Source organism: Rhea americana, unplaced genomic scaffold (genome assembly GCF_003343005.1).
Source record: "Rhea americana isolate MKP2758 unplaced genomic scaffold, rheAme1 scaffold_19, whole genome shotgun sequence".
NCBI classification, from domain to species: domain Eukaryota; kingdom Metazoa; phylum Chordata; class Aves; order Rheiformes; family Rheidae; genus Rhea; species Rhea americana.
Window position 1 is genome coordinate 6224544 of NW_028186038.1, and position 15536 is coordinate 6240079.

Sequence of the window (15536 nt, forward strand, 5' to 3'; positions counted from 1 at the left end):
AAGTCCAAAAAAAAAAAAAAAGAACACCAAGAGAAAGCTATTCTGTGTCCAGCATAAAGCCTCTCATCAAGTTCTCAGCTCATTTCTATGGCTTGTTTCTCTGGGTCATATTTTCTTCATCAACTTCTCCAATTTATTTGATGCTTCCCTTCCTGCACAGAGCGCTCCATCAAAATGCAACATTCAGCCTCTAACATTAGCAGTCCTCCTCAGATGAACACAGTGAAATGTATAAAAGGACCACAGTTGCCACAGTGTATTTCAAAGTGGACATCACAYTCTCGAACAGTAACTGCATGTCTTCTTGCCATCTCAACGCTTAGAAGAAACAACACTTTGCTTAGTAAAACACATGCTCAAAACTAAAACTTGTTTTAAGTTATATTTTATAGTAAACTTAAAACCTTATGCATATGATCAYAGAAGTATTAAGAAATTATTTAAGCCAGAAATTTCACAGTTGGCTTTCTTGAGATACGACTACAGTGCAGTGAAAGCCAGTTAATTACGAATCTGAATAATTTCAAAACTAGATTACAAGAAAATAATTGTACTGCATCTCATTGCTGATAAAGAGCAGTGGAACTTGCACAATACATCTTTATTCGTCTTCACCTGGCATTCTGGACATGAACACTGTGTTTCCAAGTTTCACCTCAAAAGCCTTCCACGGAACTCCCCGAGACCTGAGTAACAGAACCCAAATTTACCGAACAYGACAGAAGAACTGCCCGCATTAGTCAACTGAGCATTACCTAAGCGCACAAAGTAGAAGGGAGCACATGCTTCACTGTTTAGGTACCCAGGCTAGAGGATACGTCTCCATTCCCGAAACCGTATCGGTTTCCACAGGAGACTGACACCAAGCCTAACCCATTCTTCAGTTGCTCTTCTTCACAACTTCCAGAAGTTCATGCAAACTGCTCTACTTCAACAGTATCTACGTGGTCTTGGAGGCAAAGGAGCCAGAGCAACAAATGTGATGCAAGTGTTAATTCATTTGCTCCTCTTTACTCCTACCATCCAGGGACCAGAAGTCCTCATTTGCAACACAACCTTTCCTATCTACTTTTATCATTTCTGTCCTTGCAGTGTCTCTTGCAGTACTATATAAAGCAAGAGACTTCTCTAGCTCTCCTGCAGTGGAGTGCTGGCTGCACAAACCTAAATTGTTTTGACTAGGAAAAAGGACATTTTCTGCCCGGAGCACCTTATTCTTCCTCTAATTCTAACATGGACCTCATCCATGGTCTGGCATTTCCTTTGCCAACCCATTTAGCCACTGGCACTGCAGCATACAAGTGAGGCAGAGGTAGCAACAGGATAGTTCACTGAGCAATTTCYTATCACCTCCTGCTCTTTTGCCTCTTGCACTATAGAGGAGTGCATGGAGATCATGTATTTTGTGTTGTCAAAGTCCCTGCACTGATACCTAGAAAAATTCCTGGACTTCTGGAATTGATTAGAAGTTACCTCCAACAGCAGGTGCATTATAAAACACAAGACAAACGCCCACCATGAAAGGTGAACCTAAGGCCCCTCTCAACCTAGCCAGCATTTCAGGCAGCAGGAACCCTGGGGGGGAATCTGTGGCCGAATCCTTCTTGCCCAGCATGCTCCCTCCGGAGGGCAGGAAGTTTGGGCCACRCAGAGCTGGGTACTGAGAGCTCCAGGTCCTCCCATGTCAACGCAAGAGACGGGCAGGAGGCTAGATATTTCATGCACAGAGCCACAAGAGACCACAAAATCAGCGACGAGACCTGAAACCACCCTCGTTTGCCAAGGCATGCATCCCTCCTCTGTGGCCCTGACCAGCACAGTCCCAGTTTCACCTACTGGGTGAAACATAGTTTCACAACCTACGTTTGTACCCATTTAAGCTGCACAGATGCATAACTTCATCACGTGCTTGAAGACAGGAGACTTAAATATTATACAATGTCAATGTTGCCACTTCTCCCTGCCTCCAAGAAATACTGCTGTTGTCTCACTTACATAAATGTCAYAGTGTGACTGACTTCCTGCATTTCACCCTACTCAAGAGCAGGTAAAACAGCCACATCTCTTCTTTAGAAAGGATATCCTGCAGTGCATTGCAGCACAGTAAAAGTCCCTTCTTTTCTTGGATAAGTAGGTTAAATTCAGGACAAAAAAATAGGCTTTTAAAGCGTGTCATTTTATGAAAGGTAGATCATGTAAGAACTCCAAATTTAGATTTTCTAATGAGATGATCTGGGAAAACATTTGTCTCACAGTAATACAACCATGTCCAGTCCAATTTTACCTTTTATAAAATTGTCCTATGTGTGTGTAGAAAGCCTTTAGAAGAGCATGTTTCCTTTCACTTATTCTAAAAATATTACTTCCTAATGAGGATCTCATTTGCATGACAAATTCTCTGTGCCATGTCAGAAGCATCTTTAAATGAACATGTCACGCCTAGCCAAATTATTCTGCACATAGATGAGTTCTCACCAAACTTTGCTTGTGAAAAGTTCATTTCATTTTTGTCATCACAGGCTTTGACAGCAAGATAAGAGAACTGGAGCTTTTCCCCRGTGAGAGTTCTTTGCTCATATATAAAGTCAAACAAAGGAACGCCATCCAGTTGAGCTCATCCCTACCTTCCCAGCCAAAGGACTGAAAGCTTTTACAAAACTAAAAAGTAATCTACATTTTACTCACGCTTTCCATTTCATTTATTCCTTCAAGAATCAAACCTGTTAAAGGCAGGGGGAATACACATGCTACAGGCACTTCCCCCACCACCACCACACACACACACACACACACACCCTACAGGTTTAGATCAGAGAATCCACAGACCTTCGGGGCTTTTAAAATCTGAGAAAAACTGCATGAATGTAATTTTTAACTTCCCATTCCCATGTCTGCTTTGCAAATGGTGAAGCCAGTATTCTGCAGYTGCCTACACAATACAGAGAAACACAGTGGCACTCACCAGGAGAAAAGCACGTACCAAGTCTCCCATCTTGAGCGGAAGCTAGGCTGGGAGGTGTTTCCTCCTCCAGGACACCTAGGAGACTGCACCCACTAGCAAAACTTCGGCCTGGCTGCAAAAAGTGGGTAGCGGTGTGTCTTCAGTCAGTGATAGTGAGACACTTCCACTCCTTAACCCCAACTACACCAAATCTGCATTTATGGGCAAGGAGAAGACACGTTTTTGCAGGCACTCAGACATCCCTGCTYGCTCTGGACTGCGGCACGGCCAGGCCGGCAGGCGATGTTGAGAGCAGGGAGCTGCTAGTCCCTGTCCAGAGACGAATTGCCTGACATATGACAAAAGCTTTGCAATGTAAATAAAAGGCATTTTCTTACTGCAGCTGCAGAGCTTAATCTTAAGCACAAGTGAAAACTGTCCACGCACAGGCTCAGAGCCCGCATGCTTGCCATTTAGCCTCAGCCTCAAAAGTCTGGGGATTAATGAAGTCATGAAGGAAACTGTAAATAGACTGTTTCCACCATCACCGGAGTCACTATTCCAAGTTTTTATCTGCTTCAGTTTCTCACTCTAATCTTCAGCTATTTCTTTTTCTTCTCCCTCTCTACCTCCCAGCTTTTCCATTTTCTTACATAATACCGACTAAATATTTTACAGCCAAAGCGGATTTCTAGCTGTTATGTAACTTGCATTTTTTGGGGCCAGATTCTCGTCTCGTTTTTACTGACACAGCCTTCAGGGAAACCAGAACAGTCTGTACAGAGGCAAGGGACTGTGGCTGAGCTTAAGCAAACTGCTACAGTCAAAATGCTAAATAGTACAGTATGAAATTTCATTTCATCGATATGCACATGGGGCTGACAACATTGAGGAAAATATCAGCATGTGTTTACAAAGTTATTAATTGCCATATAACGAGGGAGCAATTTAAGTAAGCCCAGCAAACGCATCACAGCTAAATTGGAAAAAGCAGCCGCCTTCGAATTCGGAGCAGACTAGGATTTTAGAAATGCGCATCTGCTTTGGATGCCCAGTTTCAGGTACGTCAACGAGCCAGAGCCCTTCCGAAAAGTCTCCTCCAAAAAGTGCTTTGAACAGCAAACTCAAACTTCGGGTGAAGTTTTCAAGTTTTGGACCTCAATAACTGTTCAAAAAAAGATTTTTTTAAACTCAGTCTACAACTAAAGAAAAAAACTTGACTTCCACCTTTTTCTGCCCACCTGCYACACACAGTCAATTCATTAAAGGAACTGCAATACTGAGTACAACAGGGAAGTACCTAGCTCCTGAAAAGTCTTTCTACTCATCCATATACAATCAGGTCACCAACCCTGGATGTTGTAAGTTGACAAAACTTACTCACAGCAGAGAGCCTGATGTTTCCAGCACAGGACAGCAGCAGCCGCCACACAAACTGACCAAGCTGAATGCTTACGTATTATATAAATACTCTATCATTTAGAAGAATTATCACACTTTAAATGCCTTATTTCTCAGCAGGAGGCTTAGCTTCACATTAGAGTTTTCTGAAGAAYAACAAGGTTATTTTAGATTTTGAAAACCAAAACCCTATTTGTAGTTAATTATTTTCATTTTTGTTAGGAATTAATAATGTAGGAATGTAGCTTGATCAATAATATTCAGGAAAAAATGTATTTAAAATATTGTCTTTAAGTTCAATGWAAGGAATAATATATAGGGCACGTGTGTTAGCACTGTCTTCCTCTCCTCACAATGTATGTTTTGAATGCATAAGGTTTTAAAGAATTGTACAATTTTATCTTATAAAGCTATTAAGTTGTAACTGGATTTAATGCAATTAGSTGCCTTCACTTGCAATTTTATGCTGAAGGACTTAGAGACTAAAAAAGAAACCTTGTTTATGCAGTCACTCGAACCCGTTCACGGCGGCCACGGAACAGCCAGGCCGGTCGAGCTCCTGCCTTGCTCACGGCCCCAGCTCAGCGGCAGCGCAGCGCCGCGCAGACTCTTTTTAACCGGTGCAGCGCTGCAGCGCTTGCGGACTGAGGGGGGAAGAAGCAACCTCGCGCCCAGCGCGGATGCTCGTACTACGCGCCTCGCAGCCGGGCTCCGCGGGAGCTCGGAGGTTAGGAGGGCAAATCGCACCGGGGCGGCGCCCGCGAGGGTTAAAACGGCCCGGAGGGACGGCGCCGTTTCGGCTTCGCGCCTTGCTCCCGCCGCCGCCGCCGCCGCCGCCGCCCCGGCTCCGCCGCGCCCCCCTGCCGCGGAGGAGGGCTCCCCGGGGCCTCACCTAGGGCCAGGAGGCTGCGGTTGATGTTGTTGGCCTCCACGCAGAGCTCCCCGGTGGAGCNCCCGCGCAGCGCGCAGCGCCCTGCGGGCCGCGGCGGCAGCGCGGGGAAGGCGGCGCTCACGGCCGGGCTACCCAGAACGGCACAGAACAACCCGAACAGACCGCCCAGAGCGCAAAACAGACAAAGAAAAAAACCCCAAAACCCAGGCAAAACACCCAAAACAAAAACACAAACAAAAAACACCCCTCCCAACACCACACACATTGTCAAACCACCCCAAAACACCAGCTCCCCCCAAAACATCCCCCGAATCGCRCACACGCAACGAAAGGTGCCCACCCACAAACGCCCCAAAGCGCCGCAGAGAGGARCCGCCGCCCCTCGGGGCTGGGGGCCGCTGCCCAGGCCGCATCCCGGAGCGGCAGCAACCGGCCGGCTCCTTCTGGCCCGGGGCTCCCAAACCACAGCTCCCCTCGGGGCTGCCGAACGCCGCAGCGCCCCAGGACCCGGCAACGCGGGCCCTGCAGTCCGCATGCAGCAAGAGCAAACGCGGGCAAACCTGAGAGCAGTCGCATCAGATAAGCACGGAGTCCAGGCAGCATTTAAAAAACCATCCCCATGGTCAATAGCATCAAAGGCTGATGACAGAGACAGGACRTTTTATCTTCACTTATCCTGAGAAGATTGCATTATCAGCTACTGAATGAATTCTCTGCATGGAGAAAAGTTTAAGTCTTTTGTCTTAGGTCTTTAAAGAACTTTTTAATAATAACAGTTAAAAAAAAAAAACACGAAAACAACTATTCTATCTTAAATAGATGTCAAGTGAATATTTTAAGCTTGAAGACAATCTTCTATAGAAAATAATTCAAAATAGGTGATAAGAAAAAGGAACAGACAGCATGAACTCTCATTTTGGCAGGCTATGCCATTTAGGGATGCTCAAAATGCTTACACTTGCCCCCTAAAGTAGAACTGCTCAGACTTTCTATAGAAAATGGGAATGGCGGAGGCCAGAATGATATATATGGACTTTTTTTTAATGCACACACATACGCACACACACACACACACACAAACAAGAAATTAACTACTCCAGAAAAAGCAAGCTACTAACCTCCAAGACCAGTCTGTTAAGCACCTGAAGTCCGTATTTTCTGTTCAAGCACTAAAGGGAAGAAAATTATGGAACCAATAGTCACATACAGTCAAGAAGTGGGTAGCGTGGTGTAGCCTCATTCACCCTCTCACGGAGAAGTGAGGGTTAGCAGCGAAAGGCCAAGACTGGAATATCACGAAGAGGGATTTTGAACTACTGTTTGGAGAAGACATCCAATTCTTTCAAATCTCAACAGCGCAGCAGTTTTAGGGCTCAGTTTCTCATTGCAGAAGGAGGGTGCATGTAGCCTCTGAGCAAACAAACAGAAAAGACAGAATGAAAAGGCGCACTGTTCAAAGCAGCGAGCCGCTGGCGGCGTCCGAGCGCCTCCGAACGGCGCGTTCCACCACCACGAGAGCCTGCGCCGCGCGTCCTGGAAGGCAGCTTCCACCCGCAGACCCGCGCCGCCCGGCGCACGGCTGCCGATCTCTGCTCAYGCCGGCGACGCACGGCTTTCCGTCCGGCTCCGGCATGAGCAGGACGAGCTCACGCTTGCCTCGGAGGCGGCGGCGAGGCCRGCAGCGAAGGAGCGGGACCAGCCCCGCGCTCCCGACGGCGAGCGGCCGACGGCGCCGCGAGCAGCGATGCCCAGGTGTCGGGGGGAGCGACGGCCGCGCGAGAACCCGGCGTCTCCGGCAGCAAAACAAGTGCCCAGGGCACCCGCCCACGGGAAAAGTTTAGGTGACAAAATCCTGAGCATGCTACAAAGAACTTTTTTTTGATATATGCCACGATATCAACTTGTTTTACTGTTGTCTTAATTGCTAAGTATTACCACCAATTAATATTTCATAGTTACAGCTGCATTGAGGTCAACCTCCCACATTGGCAGTGCACTAACCAAAACAGCAAAGATGCAAAACTGCAGCATAACTAGAGGGGTTTTTGGCCAAAATATAAAGTTAAAAAGACGGATATAGATAAATGTTAAAAAGAACAAGAATCATTTAAAGTCATCTCAAAGCCATGTAAACGAGTTTATCTTCTTCCTTCCGTCCTCAGAGCACCATGCTTCTCTACAGAAAAAGAAATTGAAGCAAGAGGTGTTTGAGACTGCACCCTTTTGAGAGGTACGTTTTGCCTTAGGTTTTTGGTWGTTTTTTCTTTTTAAGGCTAGCAATATATTCCAAGTTCTGCCTTCCCACTCACACACAAAACACTTAAAATTTACATGTTCCAGTGATATTAAGTGGTTTAATAAATTTTATCATCTCTCCTAGCAAACTTTGCTTTCCTTTAACCTCCAGCCCCTGCAGCTCTCCTAATGGTACTGCTCCCAGGCGTCTCGCACACATTCAAGCCTGCTGTGCAGAAAAGAACCCTTCATTTGAAGCAGACGATCAGCAAAGCAAGAGGCCGCAGGTGATGTAACCCCTCTGTAAAGAAGGGCTCTGCCCAAACACACATTTAGGCACAGCTCCTTGAAACGGATCTCTGAAATCCTTAAAATAGAGGAACAGAGAAACTCGGAACCTGGGGGGGATATATTTTTTTAAGCAATTTCCAGCTCACTGCCATCTACCCAGAGAGCCTGAGCCTTATTTGCATGATAATTCAAGTATTAATTTTGTCGGCTAGTGTTTTGGAAGAGCTGCTAATCGCCCTGGCTGACATCTACTGGCTGAAGACCCGCTGGATACCCTAAGCGAGCAGTTTGAAATACAACAAACTGGCCGAGAAAATCCCACTAAATAACCAGCAAGAAGAGAGGAAAGAGGAGCACTGCACATAAACAGCAGAGAGGAAAAACCAGTCAGCAGCCYGGACACGCAGAGGCTTTGCAGGGCGAAAACCTCCTCGGCGTCGCTTTGCGAACGGGAGGCAGCCCCGTCAGCACACCCCTTCCCGGCCCGTTACAGCTTTTTGCACATTCCTCCGCCTCAAACACCATCTACGAGCACATATCAGTGAGGTGAGCCCTCTCCTGTTAAACCCATGTCCTGGCAAAAGCCGGCTCAATTTGCCAGTTATGAAAATGTTTCACATTAATCATGCAAAATCCATCTAAATAAAGGTTATTAAACTCAAAGCTGATGGCACTTAGCCTGAGGTCAGTACTGGGATCGATGCCTTTGGAAGTCRGTCAGGCCTACCCAAAGACCAAAATGTTCACGGCAGAGTCATGCCAAGTGATTTATAGCTGCTGGCATTTCTTCATTTAAATAAAACATTCGTTTAACGATGCAAAGCTGACTTCCTTAAACCCAGCTTATTTTTCTGTAAGAATTACTAACAGCAAAAAAAGTCTTTTACCTTACCTACATACTCCCTCAATTGAATGCAGTATTTTGTATTCAATCTATGTTTTTTGTTTCTATTGATAAAAACAGAAACAAAACCATTTCCATTAAAAAGTTGTACTCCCCAATAAGATTTAAGCGGCAAAAATTATGTCAGTGAAATGTAAATTATCAGGTATTGATCAGCCCATTCCTTGGAATGCATCCAAAGTTATCCAGCAGCACTCAGATTTCAGAGGAGAGACTATTAACTTTCATAGCCCCCAGAGAGAAAACCTGCTGAAAGTATGTTTCAGAAGACAATACCTCGTATCAGCCATGTGAAAAGTTTTGTTCCTTGAGCATCCCTATGTCAAAGGCCAGATGATAAAATTTATAACTGAAAATCATAACAAGCCGTAGGTAGGAACGTCACTCAGTTTAGGAGAACATGGTAGTGCGCTATAAAAAAAAGAAATCATTTTCAATTTTCATCTGGATACGATTTCCTTCATGTTAATGGGTGCAGATAAAAAGTATCCCTGCCAAATCCTTGGCAGYGCAAGTGAAAATTGCATCAGGTGCAGGAGAAGGCTCAAAAGGAAGAATTTTTTYGTAATGCAGCCTTTTGTCAAACTGGAAGTGGGTTGGAAAGCCAAGCACAACCTAACAGGCAGAGGAAGGCAATCTTTACGTCTCAGCTCCCGACCCGCCAGAAAGATGAGACACTCGTAAGGAAGAGCACTGAGGAAGCACTCAGATGCCAAGACCAGAGCTGGGAACTATTACCATTTTGCATCTCTGGGCTAATGCATCCATTTGGCTTGCATGCTCGCGTCTGTTGAGTATCTAGGCACTCATGCTTTGAACACAAAAGAGCAAGATGGACCCACCATAACTCAGTCCCTCTAAATTACAGAGACAAGACACCGAAGAAGAGATGACCGAGCACGGATTGCAAAATTATGCTTTTGAATAAGTGCTAGGATCGAGGCACGTAGAAGCATCTTTTCAGAATGGCACTAAAGAGGTGGATGAGATACGGCACACAAGCCATAGACATGTGGTGTAGACAGACAGGTCATGCTAGAAAAAGTTCAAGTTCAAAGAAGTGCCAAAGGTACAAAACTCTCGGTCTGACACCTGTAACACTGACTCCGTATTTTATCTGATCTTGGGCCTTAACACAGCATAAGCGTCTTTAAGACCTGCCACGAACGTCATTCAAGAAGCAACAGAGGCAAAGATGAGAGAATTTTCCTCCTGAAGGAACCTTTTTGTGGGGGATTTGCCACTTGAGCTCCCTCAGACTTCTGTCATAGTGTGATGCGTTTTCTTGTCCACTCCCAAGGCAACTAAGGGCCTCTACCCTCGTGCTGAAGAATCTGGAGATGCAGCGCTCCCCCAGGAAACGCAGTGTTAATTCTTCGTGCCTCCTTTAAATGAGCTGAAACAGTAAACTTCATTCCAAGCAAACCAAAGATTTGGGGGGGGGAGTAAGAAAACTAAGAAGCAACATACTAATGTAAAATATTCCTGCAGTCCAAATGCAAACAGCACTCATTCCGAGAATGAAGCAACTGGGAGGAACGAAGCCCCAGGAAGGACACCACATCCATCACGCCCTCTGCACGGAGCCAAACACACACACAGCGCTCTGCAGGCACCGATGGCCACCGAGACTCTACCTTTGGGCACACACCATGGATACGGACAATCATTCAAAGAGGACCACAAAGATATGAAGGAAAGAATTGCACAGTCCCTATATATAAGCAAATATAGCACATTCTCTCTAGTTGGTATCCCCAGGACCTGCCTCCCTTAACTGCATCTTCCCTATTGGAGGTCCTAACAATTTTCCTTGTGCCTTGTCGTTCTCTCATAGCTACTTTTGAAGCTGTAGCAATGACACATGCAGCACCTGGCATCACAGCCACGAGTCACACAACATAATCCCCTAAATAAAGAACTGCTTAAAAAAACCAAACAAAAAAAACCAAACAAAAAAACACTTGCAGCTAGGCTATAAGAGTATTGCCCATATTCCTGCTTCATCTCTCTAGCAATAACTATATTTCATGCACTGCAGAAAGCTAAGGAAATTGAGCTCCTTAGCTGTAAAAACTACTGTACTCCTTTTCTCAAAGATTTATCTCCAACAACAACCAAACGTCACGAGTGAAAGTCTGAATGATATTGCACTCATGTGATTCYGTTTCTATGCAGGCTAAACCTCTTTTCTGTTTTGCATGACTCCACAAGCTTTTTTTTTTTCTTTAAGATTTAAGAACTAATCCTATTTCACCAAAATATTTTTGTTTGCTTCAGATCTAGTTCCCTGCTCCCCTTTACTGGCAGTGAAAGAGTTTGGATTCTTTTCAGTTAGCAGGCAGAGAAACATGGAGGAAGACATTTACATTTTTTTAAAAAACAACTTTCAGAGAATAATTTCTGTAAAGGATGTTGGTTACAGCTCTTATGAGAATGTTAAGTCTCTAAATCCGTCTCTTAGGTCATCTATTTTGGAGATAACTTTCTTTCAAAGATTTTGTACGTTACCAGGTTATTTCTAAAGCTTGTAAAACTAAAAGTATATGAACATTTTTTTTAGAACTAATGCTACTGTAGTTCGGGCAGGCACAGCTTAGCAACAATCATTTCCAATGAGTATCAATCACCCTGCTCCACTCAGAAGCTTTCCAGAATTACACAATCCTTGCCACACTGCCACTATGGCAATATAGTTGCCCCACTCTTAGTTTGTCATCATCTTCCAACAATACAAGCACTTTATCAAAACATTTTGTAAATCATCTGATAGAGCGTGTTGGTACTTTCTCCTCCTATCTTGGGCAATATGGTATTGTGCAGCAAGAGCTACGTTAGGTTAGTTGTTGTTTGGAAAAAGAAAAAAAATTGCATTGTAGAAAATCCTATTTCAGTCTTTTAAGTCAGTCATTTATCTTTAGCTGTTCTTCTCATGCAAGTCTACATTTTGCAGTTTTGCAAAATATCTGGAGGAAAAAAAAAAATCCTCTTTCTTATGGATATTGGTAAAACATACATGTAGGCTCTGAATGTACCAGCAAGACTCTAGGCTTTGCATCCCAGTGAGGCACAGGGAAAATAAGTTAACTGGTCACCTAGATGAAGAAACATGATAGATGAGATTGACCCCCTACAACATTTGGTCAGAAGGCTTCAAGCAGTGCTGGTATTTTCAGCAAAATCTCCTCTAATAATTCAAACTATTTCTCCTTTCTTTCATACCTGGAGCCCCTGAGCAGATCCAAAGATGAATCACTGTTAGACTTCCAGCTACGTTACAAGGCTGTGGCACTCAGGGATGCCATTTCCAAGATTTACACGGGCGAGTCTTCTCGAACAGAAAGAGAGGGAAAGTGCTGCAACGAGCTCATTGCTCAGCAGAAGATTTTTTACGGAGGGAAAAGAAAAAAAGCCATGTCTGAGTCAGGAATTACTCAAATGAATATGCAAATAAGAAATTTGCAGGCAGACATTTTCTTGCGCATYTTGACAATTAATACTTGGTCTGTGAAAAGCCTGCCTAACAGCTACGTTAACCAGGGCTGCAGGAAATCAAGGAGATCAAAGCAGAGACTTTGCATTTAAAACCAGGAATGATTATTAACAGATACAAAAAAAGTCTTCAGAGTAGATGACAAAGCACTGAGCTCTGAGCAACACAGTCACTGATGTACACGACATATGACTAACAGCTTTATACCATACCTTTTCTCATCCTTCACACTGGTATCTCCCTGCCTGAAATTTAGTTTCAGTGATTCTTCATTAAATATTTCTTCTTAAAAGGTAACAATTTCAATCCAAATTTGCAACTGCAGAATTTAACTACAGCAAAACAAAAAAAGAAAAACTTTTAGACTACTTAACATTACAAAAATGCTTATGTTATTACACACATCATATAAAAGCCAACAGAGCTACTGTAATAATCAGATGGTGGGAAATGCCTTGGATGAAGAAATAGCTGCATTTATTTTAAATTAAGATCACTAGCATAGAGCGTGGTTCTACTCTATACTGAATTATGTATTTGTGCATTTCTTGATGAGCCTAAAAACAATATACACTTTAGATTCTTAATTCGTCTTGAGAATTAGAATATGAACAAAGGAATACGGACACATTAAATCCTCCTACATTCAGGACTTAGGGGGTGCATCCAAATCACTTATCATCCAGCGACTCTGGACATAAATGGCCTGAGTTTCCTTAGGAAGTCAGTCAAACTGAAGTTGACTGGAAAACCTCAGTAAAGAAGGTGTCATTCCTGCAAATGGCATTTGGTTAGTAGAGGAGCATTTTGGAGAAGTGAATGAGATTGATAAGATGACTTGTATTACATCCAGCAAGCTACAGGATAAATTGACCATGTCTTGGAGGTATTTAAGGAGTACAGGAAAGGGGTTTAGACTAAAACTAATCATTAATTGAAGTCCTATTTGAAAATGAAGCTAAGTGTGAAAGAAAGGCAGAGCACAAGTTTCAGAACATAAAACATCTAACTTTTAAAATCAAAGTAAAACTTAACGTTTCCTGTCAAAGTGTTTTTAAGTTTTCATTTCAAAAAATTCACTTGATCTTAAGAACTTTTGGAAAACATTTGCTATTAATTGAGCTGTAAATATTTTAGGATGAAAAGTAAAGCCCTAAATGTTGTTTTGTCAGCAACTCTTTAATTGCTGGTTCAGTTCAATTCAGGTTTTAGTTTCTTGCAAAATATTCATTATGCCACTAAAAAAAACATAAAAACAGATAAAGATTACCGGCTTTAGCTCAGCAGTATTTTGCGGTGCTTCTAGTTCAGAGTGCAATGCAAGTGCACTACCCACAGCCAGGTAAAACCATTAATTGCACTCTTACAATATTTTTGTTAGTCATGTGGGCAGCTATAAGTGCCATTATGTATTCAGGACTTGGAGCATCTGCCTTTTCCAASTCAAATGCAAAACTTTGGCATGCCTCAGCACAGATAAAGGACTTGCATTTTTAAGTATTGCTCTTCCTCAAAATGCTGACCGTACTAGAAGAGCAAAAGACTTCGCGGCTTCCTCCGGGAAAATCTAGGCGATCCATTCCCTGTCTTTGTTGCCATCAACAGGAAACTGCCCCTAAACTCTTACCTCAGTCCAGAGAAAGACCACGGACCAAGGAAATAGTGAGAGAGACATACAGAGGAATCTGAGGAATTACGGTCTGTTTGTTTTGCATAGTGACTTTTGAGATCTTCTCTCACAGTCTCCTCTCTTCCTCAACAATTAGCATCTGTGCGTCGACTCCTTTGYGCTTACTCTGGAATGCTGAAAATAATTAATATTTTAGCAAGGATAAAAGGTTATGCAGCTTGAAGTCTATTACTTACTTATAGAGGAGGTATACCCCAGAGGGCAGCTGTTACACCAACACGCCTCCAACCCAGAACTGGAGGGACCACTTTCAAGGATAAGAAAGCAGCTCAGTTAYTATTCATTTTATTACAGTGCTACTCAAGCACTGCATAAATGTTATTTCTGTCTCAGTAGTCTCTTGCTGAGCCAACCAACAGGATGCCAATTAGTGATCACTTTTTTTCTTATTTTTAGTTTTCTGCTTTAAACATCTGTCTACTAGCAAAATGACTGAGGTCTCTTAACTTACATGAAGGGTCCACAGAATATTCGGTTGATGCTGAATCAGCAGCCTGACTGTGTATAGACAAGTAGATGCAGCTAAAATAATGATGTCCTGTAAGAAAATTATTAAGTTACAACTTGTTTGTTTCTCCCTCCTATGAATGTGATACCAGAGATAGCAAAACACTCTATTCGGAGGTCAAATACAATGTTCTTTTGCAGCTTAATTTTTTAGCAAATATCTTCAAGCCTCACTTTCTACAAGCAGTTGTAAAGATATGTTATTCAGTTAAGCTTAAGACAAAAATTAAATTAAAAATTAAGATAAATAACTTAAACCATTTATAGAAATAACACCTCAGGATTTGTGAAACAGACAGGTGTGATACAAACTTCTCTTATGAAATTCAGCTTGTGCACTACTTTCCACCAGTTTAATTCATATTAATTATGAAAGGTAGTAAATAAAAGTTATGTATGAGCATATTGAAAAGAAAAAGCAGGCTTTAGGGAAAAATAATTAAAAATTTTTTTTTTCAAGTTRTTTCATTCAGTCAAAGCACTCTTATTTGCAATTCATAAAAGCTCGAAGTTATTTCTTCTTACAATTAATCCTTTTAAAAGAAAAACATAACAACCCAAAACAAATTAAAAAACAGAAATATGGATATATAGCTACAAACGTACGTGTCCACGTACACAAAATGAATATACACCATATTTCCTTTAATTATTTATGGGGGAAAAAATGAATTTGGCCTGGATGCTTTTAACTAACACCAATGATACATATAAATGTCAAACATATTAGTAAGATGCAAGGAAGATACAGAAAATAATTTCATACAATACAAAATATTTAAATGTCAAGAAAGTGTAACATATTTCTAATCTTTGCAGTTGTTTCTACTGTGTTTCTCTGGACTATTCAATAGTCAGATATGAAATGACATCTTTCAGAGGAATATTTAGCCTACTGCCCGTAAAACAAAAAAGAGAATAAAACATTTCTTTTGTGCCCCAGGATAAAGAAAACAGACTGTTTGCTCTGGATTGTAATTAAATGATACTGAGGACAGTGTGTGTGTGTTCATGTACAYGTGCACACACACCATTTACTGTGAATTATAATTAAATGATATTTTGTATGCACAGACCCTTTGTCAAAGGGTACAGAAAACCAGATCAAACTATAGCAAAATAAGCTGAGACACAAAATGTGTCATTTTTAGGCTTTCCTAAATCTTTCATGCATGAAATGTT

General features: G+C 42.5%; 1 protein-coding gene across 8 annotated transcripts in view; it reads right to left on the bottom strand.

Moving 5' to 3' along the window:
* The window catches only part of ATP2B2 (ATPase plasma membrane Ca2+ transporting 2), a 374808-nt gene extending 362416 nt beyond the window's left edge, over positions 1-12392 (bottom strand). For 4 of the 8 annotated variants that reach the window (XR_014895541.1, XM_085302464.1, XM_085302460.1 and 1 more), the window contains exon 1: positions 12370-12392. The gene's annotated coding sequence lies outside the window, so the exon portion shown is untranslated. The remainder of the gene's footprint in view (positions 1-12369) is intronic. The other 4 variants (XM_085302463.1, XM_085302462.1, XM_085302457.1 and 1 more) reach the window with 2 other exon arrangements.
* Between the last annotated feature and the right edge of the window lie 3144 nt (positions 12393-15536).